The sequence below is a fragment of the Micromys minutus genome (assembly GCF_963924665.1).
Source record: "Micromys minutus genome assembly, chromosome: 9".
In the NCBI taxonomy this organism is placed as follows: domain Eukaryota; kingdom Metazoa; phylum Chordata; class Mammalia; order Rodentia; family Muridae; genus Micromys; species Micromys minutus.
The window spans coordinates 65,070,134-65,090,026 of NC_137978.1; the positions used below are offsets into that span (position 1 = coordinate 65,070,134).

The 19,893-nt window shown below is 49.7% G+C and overlaps 1 protein-coding gene across 1 annotated transcript in view; it reads right to left on the reverse strand.

Moving 5' to 3' along the window:
• Window positions 1-13,724: 13,724 nt before the first annotated feature.
• AJAP1 (adherens junctions associated protein 1) overlaps window positions 13,725-19,893 on the reverse strand; it is a 108,035-nt gene continuing 101,866 nt past the window's right edge. The window contains exon 6 of the mRNA XM_080921342.1: window positions 13,725-14,641. The gene's annotated coding sequence lies outside the window, so the exon portion shown is untranslated. The remainder of the gene's footprint in view (window positions 14,642-19,893) is intronic.

The following is a 19,893-nucleotide window of genomic DNA, read 5'->3' on the forward strand; positions in this document are numbered from 1 at the left end:
CTTCGATTCTTTTTAGAAGGGGGAGCAAAATACTCATGTGAGGAAATAAAGGGACAAAGAGTAGAGCAGAGACTGAAGGAAAGGCCATCCAGACACTGCCCCACCCGGGGATCTACCTCATATGCAGCCACCAAACCCAGTCACTATTGCTGATGCCAAGAAGTACTTGCTGACAGGAGCCTGATGTAGATATCTCCTGAGAGGCTTTGCCAGAACCATACTGATACAGATGAGGATGCTTGCAGCTTACCACAGGACTTCAATGGAGGACTTAGAGAAAGGCCCGGAGAAGCTGACGGGGTTTGCAACACCATAGGAAGAACCAAAATATCAACCAACCAGAACCCCCCCCCCCCCCAGAGCTCCCAGGGACTAAAACACCAACCAACAAACACACATGGAGGGACCTATGGCTCCAGCTGCATATGCAGCAGGGGATGGCATTTTCTGGCATCCATGGTAGGAGAAGCCCTTGGTCCTGTGAAGGGGAATGTATAAGGAAATTTCAGGCTGGTGAGATGGGAGTGGATGGGTGGGAAGAGGAGCATCCTCCTTAAAGTAGGGGAGGGGGATGGCAGAGGGGGAAACCTGGAAAAGGGACATTTGAAATGTAAATACATAAAATATCCAATAAAAATGCAAAAAAAGGCAATGTCAGGAAGGAAAGGTTTGTTTGCACTCACGGTTTGATGGCAGTGTCACATGAAACACATAGCGGCAGTTCGAGAAAGCGCCCAGGCTCAGTTGGGAAGCAGAGAGGGGAGTAGTCAGCTCACTTCCCCTTCTCAGTCAGCCCACAACCCCAGCCTGTGCGACGGGGCTGCCCACATTCAGATTCCCCAGCCTCAGGTGAGCAGTCTGTCACAGACAGGCTGGTCTCCTAGGTGGTCTGATGCTGAAGACAAAGGGGCACGGGACCTCACACTGTTCCTGGGACGCTTGCGCTGCCTTCTGATGTAGGCCCTGCCGGGAGTGGGGCCTCAAAGGGTCAGCACACTCATACTGTCTCTTGCAAGGAGTGTGTAATCCTGGTATTAACCTCATCAGGGATGGTTCTCTTCCAGACAGCAATGTGGACTCTTACTTCCACCTTTCTGGAGATGGGGTATCTATGCACTGGGCAGGGGCAGAGGGGAGTGTTTAACCAGAACCTTGTCCAGTAGCATCCAGTGCTGCTGCTGCTGCTGCTGCTGCTGCTGCTGCTGCTGCTGCTGATGATGATGATGATGATGATGATTTGTCAGCTAGATGTAATTTAAGGTCATGGACCCTCAAATGAGGAAATGCCCCTTTGATTGGCATGGAGGCAGGTCTGCAGAAGTGTGTTATTGGTGGTTGGTTAATGTGAGAGGGTCTAGTTCACTCTGTGTTGTGCCATACCTGGGCAGGTGGTATAAAAGAGCAAGCTGGGTAAGCTATGGGTACCAAACCAGTGAACAACACCACTCCACAGGCTCTACTTCAGTGCTGCCTCTCGGTTCCTGCCTGACTTCCTGCCCCGACTTCCCTCAGTGGCATGCTATAGCGCGTAGGCCAAATAAACCCTTTCCTCTCTCAGTGATTTTTTTGGTCATGGTGTTTATCAGAGCACCAGAGCATCACACCCTTACTCCGTCTACCAGTGAAAAGCACTTTCATATAGGGCCAAGCGTCTCTGTTGGAGAAGGAGACAAACCCAAGGCACGAAGTCACCCTGGAGAACCACTGAGCTGGAGAGGCACTGAGTTGGTGCACCCACTTTACGGTGTGTGCTCTTGGTGCTAAAGTCGATGCCAGCTTTATGCCCAGGTAATGCCGCCTTCCACAGAGCCCAGGTGGTGGCTATCCAAACATCTGCAGACTGACAGGGTCCAGCACACGGAGCTCTCTCCCAATTCACCCGCATCCCAGGTGGTTGGTCATCATATGCACCTTTAGTTTCCGACAGGTCAGTTTTTTCCAAGAGGGGAGGGACATGGAAACGTCTTTGTTCCCGGAGACCATTTTTCTCTGACCTGCTTGTGATTATTGGGACAAGCTTTTACAATCTCCCTCGGCTCTGAAAGCCCACCCGCTTCCCTGCCCGGGAGAGCAGCCTCCTCTCACTTTGGCCTCCCAGTGCTGGAATTACAGGGACGCACTGAGGTGCTCAGCTATTTTAGCTGCAGAGGATCCAAAATCAAGTCCTGGGTGTACAGCAAGCGCTTAACACGCTGAGCCGTCCCTGCCACCACCTCTCGGCGTCTCCAGCGCTCTTGTCTGTTTGGAAGCCCATCAAAGGGGGATGCTGCCAAGTTTATTTAGTCATACTGGGGCCTCGTGCTCATTCCCTTGGCTGAGGTTCAAAGGCAAGAGCAGTACATGCTAGCAAATGGATTCTAGCAGCCCAGGTTCCCGCTCTCAGCGGTGAGCAAATTGAGTTTACTTTAATGGTATCCAGGCTGTTGATTTGTTTAAATCAGTTAAATGACCGAAGTGGTATTGTTTTTTCTGCTTGTTAAAGGCTGTTATGTATCCCATCCGTCAATGTGTCCGAGGGCACTGAGCCCCTCACCGCCTCTGGAGGGGCTCCCCGGGGAGCGGCGGTCATTCCAGCCATCTGCCAGCCCACCGCCTCACCAGCAAACTGGACTTGAAGCTGGAAAAACCGGGCCCCTGGGGATGTGGAAGGGACGGCAGGTAAGGCTCCCTGTACTTAGCAACATAGAGAGTTGACCCAGGATGATTGTCATGAAGAGCTAATTACAGGGAAGAACATTCTGAGGGGATCTCTATCCTGTTTCTCAGCTGCCAGTGCTGCTGTGTCCTCAGGGGCTTCCTCTGAGCATCACTGAAGGTGCTACGCAAGCTCTCAGGGGAGAAAGGCAATCAATAGTCCTGCCTAGCTCCAAAGCCTGCAGAACACAGCAATGCCCAGCATGTCATGGTATCCCTCTGGGTGCTTATATCTTGGGAGTAGCCAACAGCTTCCTAATTGGACACTCAGTAGGAAAGAATTCATGCCTGACTAACACACTGCCAGAAAGGGGGTGGGGCTGGTAAGGTCATGGCTCCTAGAGAAGAACCCATGGCCACCATTTTCTCAACCAGTGTCCTTTCTAACTGCATTTTAAATGCGTAATTTTTACACCCACAGGTAAGTGTATCTCTCACCCCTCACCAGAAAAGCTTCCTTTTTTTCGGAAGCCAGAGACCACCACAGGACTTTGCAGCTGGTCAGAATGCAGAGCTAAAGTGCCCTTTTTGAACCCCAGTTGATACATCTACATCATAATCAGTACTGGTAAGGTTTCTAGGATACCACAGAAGGTGGGGCAGAAAGACCATAAGAACCAGAGGATCAGTGCACCTACTGTGAGATCATGTCTGCATACCTACTATGAGGCCATATCCTCTACATATGTCACAGAGCTGAACTCAGGAAATCTCAACAGTAGAACTGGCTATATAAGGCCTGAAAAGTGACACTCTCAGTTGGCATCTCAATGTGGAGAAATCTTTCAAGTACGTACACCTCTCTTTCTAGCTCTGTGGTTGTCTTACTTTGGTCCTTTCCTACCTGCTTCTCTGTGCCTCCTTGTCTCCAAGTCTCCCTGCTGTGGGACCTTGGCTTCGGCAATGGCTTTGCTTGACAACGGAACCATAGAGGGGCATGGTGACCCAGAACTACGCTCCCAGTACTCTGGGGCTCAAGAGACAGAAGGAGGAGGATTTGGTGTTCGGTGACGATCTGGGCTACATAGGGAGACATTGTTCCCCCACTGTGTCCCAAGACTTAGAGCCAGGCACATACAAGCCTTTGGGAGGCCTGCAAATGTAGGGTTCTCTTTCAGTCTAGGTCTACCTCATCTGCCACATAGGATACTTGGTGGTATGTGTAACCCTGGTTTAATGGTCATTCTCACCTTAGAATCAGCAGAAGAGCAAACCCACGCTCCTCTGAGAATCTCAGGCTATAGGCAGAGACTCAGCTCACACCTGCTGCATCAGAGCATGTATAAAGAAGCCAGAGCTCTCTATCCTCAGCACTGCATGTGTCGACGGTGCCCCCCTACTTTTGATGACATCGGTCATTTGGATGAATCCCCTCCAATGCTCATCCAAGATTCCCTCAGTGGGAATCCTTTCCGGCATTAGCTGGTTTTATGCTGTTGTTGTTTCATTGGTCACTGTCCTGGGAGCCATGGGAGAGAGCCAGGTGGTGGCAGAGAGATGGATCATCAAGTTAGGTGCTTGCTGTGTGTCCGGGCTTGATTTTGGATGCTCAGCAGCTCTGGTAAGAAACTGAGCACCCCGCTGCAGGCCTGTAATTCCAGCCCTGGGAGGCCGAGGTGAGAGGATCTCAGGGGTGTGGCTGGCTATCAGCAAGCTCCAGGTTCAGCTAGGAGTCCTTCCGTTCACATCAAGGCTTCTGCACCTATGGCTTAGAGAACAACACAGAAGAGGAGACACAGCAAAGTGCACAAAACAGAAATGGCCACGTGAACATGACAGGAATGATGTTGTCTTCTCGGATTGCCACCATGGAAAGGGGGGGGTTGGATTTTGTGGGGTTCTACTCTCAGGCCAGTATCAATTACTGGGACAGGAGATCTAGCCTCTTCCAGGGATGGGCCTCCTTATCGACTGTTCAATGCAGAGTGGTCATCTTTGAAACCATTTATATACAAACCGTGTGTGTGTGTGTGTGTGTGTGTGTGTGTGCGTGTGTGCGCGCATATATATGGAGGTTATATTCACATATACATCTGTGCATACATATACACATACATATACATCATATACATATACACATATACACATACAATACAATACACATATACACACATATATGTATGCAGTAACGTTAATCAGAGAAAAAGAGGCTATCAGTTCAAGAGTTGGGGGTTATGGGGACTCAGTAACTGGAAGAGTCCGGAGGAAAGTGATGTAATTATAGTTCAATTCCAAATATATTTAAAAATAAAAATGTGGGAAACAAATAAGGCGGGAAGAGGACAGTGGCTGCCATTGACCTCTGTCCCCCCACCATGGTGCACACATATACACACCACACGCACCCCACATATACACACAAGAAGAGCCACAGGACCTCCCAACCATGCACCTGTGGATGTTGCAACTCTGGGTCCATCACCATGGAAACTCCCTGTTTAAATCCAATGTTGTTATCATCATCCAGCCAGGATGCAGCGAGCTGGAGCTGGGCTCACTTTCCCAGTGCTTCTCTGGGCAAAGCTTTGCTTCGGGAAATAAGTTCTGGAGAGAAAACGTTAAACTGGCTTTGAAAACACAAACGCGGGGTCCTGGTTCCTCATCAGACTGAAGAACCAGCAAGTCAACCTAACTCTAAAAGTCCTGCCAGGTCCTGGCCTAAGCCCAGGGGATTTCTCTCCCCTTCCTCTTCACCATCCTGTGTGTTTTTGTAGCAGCATCAAAGTAACGAATATATATGGGAAAGTTAAGGAGTTACCTTCAAAATATTTTCAAAACACGGAAACGACTTTTAAGATCTGGAAGAGAAATTCACCTACAAAAATGTTACATCTGCCTCCTCTGCCCCAACTCAAATATGCCCAGTTGCTTCTGCTCACTGGCATGGTTTCCAAACTCATTTAAGGAATGGCAAACACTAAATCCTTGGTCCTACAAGATCTGAAAGGTAGGTGGCAAGTTACAGGAGGACCTGCAAACACCGGGCTGTCATTTTTTCTCTTGAGAAAGATCAGTATTCCACGTAAGAGTATAAGTACCTAACAGTTTATTGAACCAGAAAATAATTCAGGAAAACTGAACTAAACAATTTTGTTGTACATGAAAAGGGAAAGGAAGAAAGGCTTAAAAAATAATCCATCTTAAAAAGTTGTGAGTGACTGGGATAAACTTAATTAATTAATTATTTTTCTTAAACTTGCAAGCGAACACCAATGCTGAGCTTGTGGCCCCTGCTGTTCAGGTCACAGCTAGTGTGTATCTGGTTCCTTGGGTAAGCAGTGTGGTGGAGAAGGAGCAGCGGATTCTGTGTATGTATGCAGAATGTTGTATGTAGAATGTATGCAGTGGGTTCAAGTGTGTTCAAAACCCAGCTAAGGAGAGGCCTTCTGTGCCCCAGAGTCATTGCCCTAAGATGGAAGTCCCAGCACAAAACCCTGTCGTTACGTCAGATGCTTGGAAGCACTTGCTTTTCCTGCCCTATCGCCGGGATGTGCTTTGGCCTTTGGTTCTGCTTTTCGGTCTTAGGGCACCATCAACATGAGTGATTGACAGCTAACATGGCCACTGTGCGTGAGGACACTTGGAGCCAGCCCCTTCATACTGTGCTAACCAAGGGGAGTCTATGATCTGGCCCTACATGTTAAACCCAGATAAAACAGCTTGTGTCAAATTCAACCTCAATAGCAAGATTTTAGGTGCCCTTCTATTTGGTTCTACACAGTTTCCTTTGCAGTCAACATGTATCCTTTTTAAAAGACAACAAATAGTATCAACCTGTGGCCTCTGTATCTTCCAAGGGCCAGGTGGATGCTTTTAGAGTCTAATACTTGAAGAGATAGATTCCCATTTCACAGCTTGGATATGAAGAGACCAGTGTTGACCATTTGAATGTCATTGGCCAGTTAATTAAAAACCAATGTACAGGGGGCATCTGAGGCTCTAGTATAATGGCCGCTAGTCTGTCTTCACTGGTTTAAAGAGAGAATAGCAGGCTAACACCCATCATTCTGGCTTCACCCAGCATCATGGCTTCCATGAAGGCTCAGACGTGCTGGGGCGGGGAATTGAACCCAAGAGTCTTATACCAAGCCTCCATCCAACTACTCCACCCTGTTAGGCCACTTCAGTATCCCGTCTTTCCACAAGCCATCAGGGTGCTGACTCTGGGTCCTCAAAAAACAGCTTTGTGTCCCTTGGATGGGGGTGGGGTCGTTCTTAAGGCTCTAGGTCGTCATGACCAAACTGACAACCTTACCAGAGTCCTGCAGTGTCTGGTGTCAGAAGGAGGGACACAGCACAAACAAAAGAGACTTAGGAAAAATGCAACACTATATAAAGTGGACAGACAGACAGGCAGGCAGGCACGCGCGCGCACACACACACACACACACACACACACACACACTCACCACACACCTCCCACACACAGAGGCTCCAAAATGTCTGTGGATCTTAGCAGTTATATTCAAAGAGGCTAAATCCAAATGTCTGGTCTGTCAAGTCCCTTGCTTTTTCCAAGCCTGAGACCCCCCTCCTTGTCCTCAAGGCCCAGAACTTGTAGTCACTTTTTTTTTGTAGGTGGGAGCATCATCATATAAAGAACACCATAACATGTGTCTGCTTCCCGGAGCTTTCTGGCACTTCCCAAGAAAACCCCGATCACCTGGATTGTAGGTGGTCTATCGGCACGTATTAGGAGAGCAGGTGCCTACTGAGAATTCTATCTCCTAGAACTGGGGGCTGGAGATAAATCCGGTCTTGATGGCAGCTGCTGTGAATGGAAAACTGTCAAGTGATGCTCCCGGCTTGGCCCCAACCCTGTGTGGTGCTCAGCAGCAGAGACAGTAGCAAATCCCTTTCCCATATGCAGGGACTCCGCAGGTTGGAAACTGGGGGGAAGTATCAGGGAGGGTTCAGTGTCATCTTTCTGACTTGGGATGACAGAAGGAAGGACAGGAAGAAGCCAGAAGGAGCAGGCTGGTGACCAAGAAGCTGCTTGTCCTGCTGTTCTAACTCGCACCGATTACAGTAGGGCCTCCAAGTACCATTAAGTCTGTATTTGCAGTTGTGTATTTCCCTGGAATATAATGGTGTGAAAGTGACCTTCCGTTAGCACTTCAGCTAGTACTTCTTCTGTGGCCCCAACCATCCCTGGTTCTTGTCAATGTGGCAACTTCCCACACGGTGAGGCTAGTGTTAACTGACACTTGAAGGTTCCCAAAACCATAAAGAAGTTTTATTGCAGAATTTCAGGAGCCTGACAAAAGCTAACCAGGTGACCTGCGGAGTTAGTGACCTCATTAGAAGGAAGCTTCCAGGCAGCTGTAATTTAACGTTGCGAGTGTTGGGTTCCACGGGAAGCCCCGTCTCTGGGAAGGTTCTGTTTTAGGAAGAATCCCACCTTTAAGAAAACTAATTACCTTTATGAAAGCGACCGCTGTACAATGCTCCGAATCCATGCCTGACACCTGTGACTCTGCAGGTGTTGAACTGGAAACCGGTGATAAGAACAGATGTGACCCCATGGATATACTGAGCCACCCTCTTGCCTCAGTTTAGCCTGGAAAATGGAACACCATGGCATATTGTCTAGATTCTAACCCTTGCAAGAAAACACAACACAGCCAGTTCACCTCAGTATCTCCCCGCTCTCCCATTCTGTCAGAATGATCTTAACTTTTCGCCTTCCGTGTCCCGCATGTGCAAAGGTTGGCTCTGATTTCATCTCTTTGGCCTGCGGCCACCCCATGTGTGATCAAAATTCATGGGTCTTCTCAGAAAAATGAATCTCTTGATTTAGTTCCCAGCCACTCTCAGGGGACTCAGGAGGGAATCCACCAAGGGAGGAAGGTGGTGGGGTTCCTGGGAGGATATATTTTCTATTAAGATTCGTGTTGAAACCTAGGAACCAGTCTACCAGGGTGGTGCGGCTGTGTGTTTGCAGGCTTGGCCTATGGCCCCGTCACTGGCCACTGACAACCCACCCAGAAAGCATCCATTGAATCCAGGCAGCCATACACACAATACACACAGCTTCCCAAAGCCAGGCCCAACCCACGTGTTGAGCCAGCAAGTGAGCGGAGCAGTCCTCAGGGGGATGGTGTGAGCGTGCCTGCACCTCTCCAGCCATTTTTCATTTATGTTTGGGATAATGAGACCACTTTGCAAAACCCAAGAGCTGCTTCTGTCCCATCAGTTTCGGGAGAACGGTGCACAGAGTAGGTCCCTAGCTTGGGCTTTGTGGCCACATGGTGAGCTCTCCAGACTGCTGTGCTTGCAAGCTGAGATCTTTCTAGAATGACTTAGGGCAGCAGCAACAGTATCAGCAGCAGCCAAGTCTTTTGTTGGCTTGATGGCCAGGTGGCAGGAGAGAGGGCAACTGTCGATGGAGCCCCTTTCTGCCACCTCCTGTCCCCAGGAAGCAAGCTGAAAACCCAGAAATAACAAGTACACACTGCCTAAGCTTGGTGCCCGGAAGCCCGGTGTCATACTCTACAATTCTGCAGGCTCTCTGAAGGCCTCTGAAGAACCCACACACTGTTTTGGCTCAGCGTGAGGCAAGAGCCCACCTTCCTCGCAGGCAGCAACAGGCAGCATGGATACAAAAGAAGATGGCGAGAGTCTGGCTTCGTGTCTGTGGGCTACGCTACTTACGCCGGAAACAAACAAACAACCGAAAGCTGTACGACAGAGCAAATCGGCAAACTGCTCCACAGTAAACATTCTAAACAGACGTGAATCATGGCATGGTTTTGATTAACTGCTTACTTAAAAGCAGATGCTGTGTGGGAAGGGTGGGCCCAAACATGCTGGGCATTCGGGGGAGTCTGGGGGAGAATCTGCCTTCTGGAACCAACAGGGATAGAGCCCTTAGCCAGCAGCTAAGTCTATCTTCAGCCCCCGCTCCTCCTCCTCCTCTTCCTCCCCCTCCTCCTCCTCGTACCTAGTAGCCCTGGTAGAAGCAGTTTGAGCATGACGAGAGAGCATGGGTAGAGGTGAGGACCAGAGGGCCAGGCAGCTTCCTGCCATGAGGACAGTACTCACTCGGTCCTGGCGCTCTGTACTGCGCAGCTCTCCCTCACTGGGGCGAGCAGGGTGAGGATGGAGAGCCAGGCAGAGCCTTCTGTAGTGATCACAGCAGCCCATACCTGGCTTTGCGCTGAGAGGCAAGAGGCTTTGCCGCATCATCCAGCCCTGGACCACCCCAAGTAAGCAAGAGATGGCTCTCTAGGAGGGAATTTGGGGAAGAAAGACGTGGACACCCATTGCCTTCCTCGTCCCTCCCATCACCCTGCTCCTCCCTCCCTCTACCATTTATCTGTCTGTTGCTTACTGTGTGTGTGTGTGTGTGTGTGTGTGTGTGTGCGTGTGTGTGTGTGTGTGTGTACCATCTTCACTCACAGCAGAATGCACAACCCACCCACAAGGACAGGACCAAGTCCTCTGACTTCAGTCCTGCACCAACATGGTAGAAGATTGACAGACTGATGAGCCAATCACAGTGAAGATTGACAGACGCATGAGCCAATCACAATGAGATATGCATGTGGGTATGGGAAGTGCATCTTACACACAGTGGCAGATGTCAGGAGTCTCAGTGTCTTTCTGTCTGGAGCCCATGAAAGGCACATCGGAGCTCGTGTGCATCAAGCTTATCCTAATTAATAAAAGACGGTGACGGGTAAGCTATGGAACAGACAAAATGTGAACCCTGGTGCCAGTTTGGAATGAATGACAGGGAACCTCCAACCTGGATGTGGAAATGCTGTGGTCTAGCCTCAGCCCTGTCTCCTCATCTTGCCCTCCAAGCATTTCAGAAGATCCCAGACACCTGGGAGAAGGTAAAAAGATTCAACCCTGTCTGTCTCTTTCAATGCATTTTCATGTCTCTCTCCTCTGTGTCTGTCTGTCTTTCTCCCTTTCTGTAAGTCTGTGTCTCTCTATCTCTGTCTCCTCCTGTTCCCCCCCCTCCATCTCCACCTCATTCTCTCCTTCCCTATTTCCCAGTTCTGGAGAGCCACCATAGAGACTGTACCGGATGTACTCGCTTCACAACTAAACTGATGGGCTGGCCACGTTCTCACAAGATGCCTGAACATGACTGAACATCGTCAATGGACGCCTAGCAGAGAGGATGTTCCCAGAGGCCACAGTGTCCCTGGGAGACACTTGGGTGTGCTTAAGAACCTGAGGTCAACAGTAACAGTAACGCTGGCTCCCTAAAGCCAAGTGTAGAGAAAAATCAGAGAATTCAGACAAGGAGTCCCTGAGGAATTGGAGTTGACAGAAATCTGCCCAGACTCGAGGTGGGAAGGAAGGACCAGAAATTCATGGGAGAAACCCAGGGCCTCTACTTTTGCTGTGAGGAGGCTGTCTCACCACTCCTGCCTCTGTCTGTCCTCGCCATGTTGAAGTAAGTGGTATCACAAGCCTACCTCAGACCTGTCTCAGGGCGGTGAGCCCAAGAGGAGCTCAGATGTCTCTGGCCATGCTGAGAAGTCGTATCTTACGCACTCAGCGTTTAAAAACAAAACCACCTTCCCGTTTGGTCTACTCCAGTGTGATACCTTGTGTGTGGAGCTTAGAAGTGACGAAGCCTAGAGACAGGTTCCACGGGCCTTGCAGTGAGGTGACTTTAAGGAGCCAACGCTGACTACTTCAAAAGCTGCAGTGAGGGCAGTCGTCGGTGAAGGGACAAAAGACGAGAAGCCTATGACCATGTGAAGCCAAAGTGGTACAATTACATGGATATGTAGGGACATCACCTCTGAAGTCCCCCTCTTTTGGAAACCTTGGGAAGGACAGCAGCTAAAGTAGACAGACAGGCCCACCCTTAGAGGGTATCTGCTAGCAGGCTCAATTATAGACATGGAAGGCAGAAGGGGGACCTCTCATACTGCAGGGCACGGTCCCTCCACTCCCCAGGTATGTGAGACACTGGAGTTCACACACTGGGTTTCAATCCACAGGACCTTAGCTGAGTGGACCCCTCGCATGGCCACATTCCTCTCTCCTGTAAATCTTCCTGTTAAAGGGTTAGGAAGTGGGGAAACCACTCAAGATTAAGACAAAACATCTGTGTATCCCCAGGAATTGGCAGCCTTGCTTTGCTTTGGCAGCGATCGGGCCGGACTGGGCTCTGTGGTGCAGTGTGCTCGCAAACTTCTATCTAATTGGTCCCCATGATCCTGTTCTAGGTGTATCAAAGGGGTTGCCACGGGCTGGTGAGGGTTAGCGGTTGTTGTCCTAACCTTCCCTCTGACTTTCGGTATCTTAGGAACTCTGAGCTCAAGACACCCAGAGTGCAGCCTGTGTGCCAGTGCTGGTGTCGAATGTAGGCAGAAATGGCTCCCGACTGGCCTTGCTCTGCAGCTCAGGAAGTCCCTGGCTTGAGCACCAGGCCCCACGGCCAAAGGATGCTGTCAACCCTCATCTTACCTTGGTCACCTGGGGTTAAGGAAACCCCAGAGCCCACCTCAGATGAGAGAGCTTGAGGCCAACGAGAGGAATGGGAGCCAGGTGAGGTGCAGAGATGCACATTTGGGCGTCATGGAGAAGGACCCTGCGAACCGGGAGCTCTCACATGCCGGTGAGAGTGTCTGCCTTGTCTGGCTTTGGGGGCCGGGATGGAAAAGCAAAAGCAAGATCCAAGAGAACCATCTTCCAAAGTCTTGAGCGATGTCGTAGATACAGATCCTACCATCAGACATGCCCAGGGACGCACAAAAGCTAGCTCTGTGAAGCACATGTCACATCGGGTTGTGGCCAGAGGACAGAGTCCCTGGGAAGAAGCAAGAGTCCGTCTGTCTGTCTTCAACCTCTCACTTGTCTGCAGACTTTCCTGCATTCTCCTGCTGGCACTGACTCCTTCCTGAGCCTTGCAGAGAACACGCATTCCCTGGAGAAGATCCCCTACACCTGACCTGACCCCTGCTCTGTAATACACGGGACTGTCGGACTGCGGGGCGGTCTGCGGCTCAGCAGTTCAGAGCACTGGCTGCTCTTCCAGAGAAGCAGATGTGGTTCCCAGCAACCACAGGGAGGCTCACAAGCATCTGTAACTCCGGTTCTATGGCTACTGTATGTACATACACACACATACATATAAACATACATATACATACACACACATATATATACACAAACATATATACACATATATACATATACACACATACATATATACACACATACATATACACACATACATATACACACATACACATACACACATACACACATACATATACACACATATACACATGTGCATACATATATACATACATATACAAACACATACATATATACACACATACATACACACATATATACACATACATATACACACAGACATAATAAGTACATACAGATACATACATATACATATGTGCATACATATACACATACATACATACATACATACATACAAGCCTCACCCATACACATTTAATTTGGAAGTATGAAACAGGTCCACTCCACAGGCCCCTCCCAGCACCTGCTATCGATAGGGATCTTAGGGGAGATGGGTTTCAGGGAGATGCTTACCTTGGGCATGACAGTAATTCCAAACCAGGGAGTAAGATGAAGGTTTTCTAAGATACTTCTATCTACGACCCAGCAGAAAACCTAAAGTAGCATCTTAATAACAAAACCACATCACCACACCCTCTGTTTCTCCAACCTTCCTCGTCACACTTGACCCAAGAAAAAGCCCAGCATCTGCTTGGCAACACGAGGAGGAGACAGCCTGTACCATACCATGGCCCACAGGAGCCTCCAGGGCTGGGTACACACAGAACCATTGAGTTTGGCTCCCGAGTGCCGCCCCGACACAAGCACACACTGCGTACGGATATATTCCTTTAATTATGGAACTGGAAAATTTCTTTAGTTCAGTCTATGTATAACACAAATGTTCGAGAATCTGCCACCCACCAAACCTGGGCTCGCTCGTTGGCAGCCGGCTCCGTGAACGCATGTGGCTGTGAGCATCCTCAGACAGATAAAGGAGAAAGACGGAACTGACGGTGTGTATGTGTGTGTGTGTGTGAATACATAGAGAGAAAACCACGGCATTCTTAACTCCGGCCCAAGGGATAAGCCACACATGAGTACCATTCAGCAAGTGTCTGACAGATGGAAACAGTCATTTAAGGGCCCGTCATCTGGGTTGAGGTTGTTTCCCTAGATGACTGACAATGACGGAGCAGGTCACCTGCGGAACAGTTTCTCCAATATATGTAAATAAATGTTTGTATGTTTTTATGTGCAGGTGCGTGTGTGTGTGTGTGTGTGTGTGTGCTGCGTGTGATGTGAGTTGCCAAAGTACAAAACACAAGTTTATTCTGTTCATACTAAGCATGTTAAATAAATCGAGTTTTGTGACTATAACACAATTCTTTGTCTTTTTTTAAAAAGGAACATTGAAGATCTTCAAAAATTGCTACAGTACAAAAGAAGTGTGTGTGTGTCTGTGTTGGTATTTATATATTTATATATGTATATTAACCAGAAATAGTGACTCTACCGGAAGTGACCCCCCACCCCTGCCCTCTGTTGAGATCTCTCCGCGTGGTTCGCTGGGCTCGGCTCCCGCCGAGCTTCCGGGTCAGTCCATGGCACATAGTGGTATTATCGGCACAGGTTCAGAATCGTGGTGCAAGCCCCCGGCGTCGGGAGCCGTCTCCTGTCCTGCTTGGCTTTCTCTGCTGTCTCTTGCATTCCTTCCTTCTGCTCTCCGAAGAAAACTCTGGGAGAAGGGTGCGCCCCTAGGCACGAGCAATTTTACAAAAATAGATTTGGCCTTGGGTGTCCTGCTCTGCTGCGGTCCCGCCGGCAAACGGAAGCAGCGGGTGCGGGACCCTCCCCTTAAGATAGCTTAGGGTTAGGGTTTATAATTTTTTGTCTTGTTTTGTTGTTTTCTTTGTACAAGTTCACCAACGGAATCCTGTGGAGGCAGAAAGGAGGACACTCAATAGTAGCAACCCCTGGGGCACAGGGACTCGCTGCCCACATGAAGCCCAAATATACCCACTCTGGTGGTCGCCGAGTACTGGTGGGGCCCCAAGGAAAAGCTTCAGTCCTGTGTGCAGAGCCTCCCAAGAAGGACTGGGCCCAGGGCAGGTTAAAAAAATTATAGAAAATATGGGGGATATGAGCAGGAAAAAGATCTTCTCCCTCAGGCAGCTGACTGGTCTCTCCCTAGCAAATCACTAATCTGTAAGGCCCTCCTCCTTTTTCCAGGCATGCGTCTACATGTTTTAGGAGTGTTACCAGAGACCTTATGTACAGGGGAAAGGCATGTTCTAACGGCCTTGGGCAATCCCAGTGGCTCCTGGTTTTAGTTGACTAGGTTATAATCTCATCCCAGGCACCCATGGAGCCAATCTGTCACCTCGTGATCAAAAAAAGATCAGGATGATGTCCCAAAAACATGTTGAGTACCAAAATCCCTAAAAGCTCCTGAATGCTGACCTACAGACACCTCACGTTGAAATACGGCTTGCTCTTTGAGAAGCCCACACCCATGCCTCCATCGGTGCCTTAACTTCTTCTGAGCATTTCTTTTTTACTTTCAACCCTCCTTCTTAAGCCTGTGTTCTGGTACCTTCAACAAAACTCGAAACTCAGCTTGGGACCCCAGGCAGTGCTGGAATTCTTTGCAGTGTTGAAGCCATACATTCAGCTGTGGTCTGAGTTTACCACAGGGGCATCCAAGCTGCTGGGTTTGACAGTGTGGGGCATTGTCACACTGAGGTCTCCTGGGAGAGCCGAGTCCAATACCCACCCTTGCTGCAACTGTGGGGGACTCTCCACCCAAATCACAGGCCCTGGCCAGACAGCTTGCTTCCAGGGCTGTACATCCCCATCAGGCTCAGAACTCCGTGTGACAGATCTACCCAGGCCATTATCTGGGCCTGGGAGCTGCAGGGCATCTCCAGAATTCATGCCCCATCCTGCCACCTTTGTTGAGGATCACCTGAGCCCTGGCTTCTTGGCTAGTGTCATCTACTGACAGGGTGTACTGGCTGGTTTTGTGTCAACCTGACACAAGCTGGAATTATCACAGAGAAAGGAGCCTCCCTTGAGGAAATGCCTCCATGAGATCCAGCTGTAAGGCATTTTCTCAACTAGTGATCAAGGGGGGAGGGCCCAGCCCATTGTGGGTGGAGCCATCCCTGGCCCAGCCCATTGTGGGTGGAGCCATCCCTGGGCTGGTAGACCTGGGCTCTATAAGAAAGCAGGCTGAGCAAGCCAGGGGGAGCAAGTCAGTAAGTAACATCCCTCCATGGCCTCTGCATCAGCTCCTGCTTCCTGACCTGCTTGAGTTCCAGTCCTGACTTCCTTTGGTGATGAACAGCAATGTGGACAATGTGAGCTGAGTAAAATCCTTTCCTTCCCAAATTGCTTCTTGGTCATGATGTTGTTTGGTGCAGGAATAGACACCCTGACTAAGACACAGGGCTATCTGTCACCTCTGACAGGGCCACATCCTTCATTAACTCATATGGGACACATCACCCAAGCATGCATGCCACTGGTACCATGAACATGGTACCACCATGTTCTCTCTCCCTCCCTCTCAAACCTGTGGACAGCAGAGCTTTGCTTGCCTCACCTATGGCTCTGGCAGAAACCTATGGGGTCCCTTTCCATCCACCACCAGCCAGAGGTTCACTGGGACCAAGACTCACGATAGACTTCTGGGTCCTGAGTCCCCCACCCAAGAGAGAAAGAAAGGGAACCTGCTCATGTGCAGGAGAAGCCAGTGTCTGCAGCATGCTTTGACAACCTGACCGGTGAAGGACACCCAGATCTGTCTGTGTGTAGGCGTCAGTAAGTGGTAGCCCAGTGTTGCAGCCAGTGAGAGAGTCCAGCAGTCGGCATGTCCCTGGTCATGAGGCTGTATTATAACGAAGCCACCAGCTATATTTTGCTAAGTGCTGTGTGAGTTCTGGGGGCATGTGTGTAAGCCTCCACTGCCCCTCGCAACCCTCACTAGAAACGCCCACCCCACAACGACAGGCCACTTAGACCCTCAAGCAGAGAGGTGACTTCTTCTACACCTGTAGATGACAGTAGCCAAGAAGCCAGGGCTCAGGTGATCCTCAACGAAGGTGGCAGGATGGGACATGAATTCTGGAGATGCCCTGCAGCTCCCAGGCCCAGAGAATGGCCAGGCTAGATCTGTCACATGGAGTTCTGAGACTGCTGGGGACGTACAGCCCTGGAAGCACTGTCTGCCCAGGGCCTGTGATCTGGGTGGAGAGTCCCCCACAGTTGCAGCAAGGGTGGGTATGGGACTTGGCTCTCCCAGGAGACCCCTGTCTCAACAGCGATAGACTTTGAGGACTATCCTTCCCAGGGGCCACATGAAGGTTTCATCCTGGATTTGCTGGCAGGGCTGGGAGGACCCGTGTCTGTGCCCAGAGCCTCACACTTGTCTTTTCAGTGAGGCAGAGAAGAGGATTAAAGGTGCTAGCCCCTTCCTTGTGGTCCCTGGACAACCCCCCATCTGACCTGCCATCTTAAAGAGATGCCTGTTTGGCTACTCTATGAGGCCTAAGTTAAAGAATCAACAATGCTTCTGTGGGGATATCCATCTACTGCAGACCTTAGACAACCTGGCATAAAGGAATGGGACCTCTGGTCATGTCAGCTCTCGGCTTCTGTGGGTGGACTTCCCTGAGCTATGTCTTCACCCTATCTCCATATTCAGGAGTCAAAGGACAAAGGGTTTCAAACAGAGAAGGGTTTAACACAGAAACAGCCATCTTGGGTGCTAATTTTCACTTCAACTTTGTTTAAAAAACGATACTCTGCGAATCTTCTCACTTGGGAGTCCCAGAGTGTGTATTCAAATGGGCAGATGGCGGCGGTGGGTAGCGTGTGTGTTTATATGGTCAGTAGGGATGCCAAGGCCAGAGGGACTGTTAGTATCCAGTGGGAAGTTTTCCTGGGAACAGTCTGACACAATGTCACCGAACCTCACACTGAAGGAGAGTTAAGGCTCTCTGGCTGAGGCACCTGCTGTGTAGTCATGAAAACCTGAGCTTGGTCTCACAAAGCTACATAAAAGGTGGGCACAGCAGTGTGGGTTTGTAATTCTTGTGCTGGGGAGACTGAGGCAGGAGGATCCCTGGGTCTTATTGCCTGTCAACCTAGCAGAATTGGTGAGCTCCTGGTCATTGAGGGTCTCTGTCTCCAAAACTAGAGTAGTGATTGGCGGAGGACGACATCCAACATTGAGCTCTTGTCTCTACAAGCACACAACCACAAAAACACATAGCCAGCAATAACACACCACACATGCACCCGCACAAACACACATGAACACTACACACACACACACACACACACACAGAAAGAGAGAGAGAGAGAGAGAGAGAGACAGAGAGAGAGAGAGAGAGACAGACAGACAGAGAGAGAGAGAGACAGAGACAGAGAGAGAGAGAGAGACAGACACACACACACACACACACACACACACACACACACACAGAGAGAGAGAGAGAGAGAGAGAGAGAGAGAGAGAGAGAGAGAGAGAGAGAGGACAGATACAGAAGCAGACAGAAACAGAGACAGACACAGAGAGACAGCAAGGTTAGTTGGTATTTATTAGTTCTATTTTTCTACAATTACATACATATTTAAAACAGGTTCACTAACGGCTGGCCTGGTGACCTAGGTGGGTATAATCTGGATGACTGGGTGACTCAGGTCCCCCCTCCTCTCTTTCTCTTTCGAGACAGTGTTTCTCTATTTAGTCCAGTCTGGGCAGAAGCAATACAATATTGTTACTGTTGCAAAGTGTTATTGCAACCCTTCTGGGTTGGCTGTAAGTCACAAGGCTTTTCCACCTTCAAGAGAAAGGCTCCCATAGAATAGGCCTGTCCTTGATCCTGAACAAAGCAAGGCTGTAGGGACAGCCGCCCCCTCCCTGCCAGCCTTCTAGATACTTCTATGTTCTCTATGCTGGCTCCTCCCACCTACCTTCCCTCCACCATGTCCCTCCTTCTCTTCTCTACACAGACATGCCCTCAACTTCTGTCTGGCTTCCTGTGTGTGAGAGAGTTTCCTGGAATTTTCAGCCAGACACACATGGCATCTCCCTGGCAACGGGGCTCTCCCTGAGTACAGGTCACATCTCAGGGTGGACAGTAGAGCCTGGTGACAGGGGACATCCCTTGTGAGGTAATTATATGGCACCCCACATGAAGGGAATTTTCTTCCAAGCCTACCAGGTAGTGTGACTGTGAGACCGAGATAGTGGTGAGCCGCGCTGACTTTCTGCAGAGAGTAGAGGAGATTCCAGACAATGTCAGGGAATCATCATCCCAGCCTCAGTCAGAGGGGGAGGAGAGAAAGAAAGGCCTGCCCTGAGCTCTTGGCCCTGCTGTTCTCTACTTTTGGTCTGCAGTAGAGGGCTGCAGGGACTCAGTGCAGGAGCCTGAGTTGGTGAAAGACCAGGAGCCCAGGCCATCAGGGAAGGATGTGGGCCTGGACCCCACAGGAAACAAGCAGGGAAGATGGGAGCTTCAGAGCGAAGAATCTTTTGGATAAATTCTGGGGTAAATTCTGCCCCCTGCTGCCTGGAAGGAGGCTGAGCTGCGGGCTTCCTGGGCTCTGCTCTCAAAAATAAAGACAAGAGGGCAGCCTGGTCCCTGGTGCCTCAGCTCCTGACAGCCTGATAGGACACCTGTGTCCCATTTTCCTTCTGTGCTGGATAACAGAAAACACAGTTTCTAGAAGGTTCTCCGTGTTACCTTGAAAGTATTCTTTTAAGTTATGAGAGTTTTGCACTCTATGAATGCAGTGTCTTGTGTGCACGTGCATATGTGTTCCTGTGCACACATGCTTGAATACATGCATGCAGATGCCAGGGATTGACGTCGGGTGCTTTTTTGAATCCCCCTCCACCTTGAGACAGGGTCTCTCAAGAAACCCAGAGCTTATAGAACGGCCATGTCTGGCTTTTGATATGGGCGCTAGGGATCTGGAAGAACACCACGGAGCCATCTGCCAGGCCCTGGGGTGTGTTTGTTTTGAGGAAGGTTCAGGCACTTTCTTATTTTTTTTTCTTTTTTTATCAGTTTGTGCTTCAATTTGTTCCTGAGAATATTAGTAATGATTCATCTCTGTGTGCTCCAGACTCGAGAGTCTTTAATGTTTTTCGAGGTGCTGTTCAGAATGAAGTGG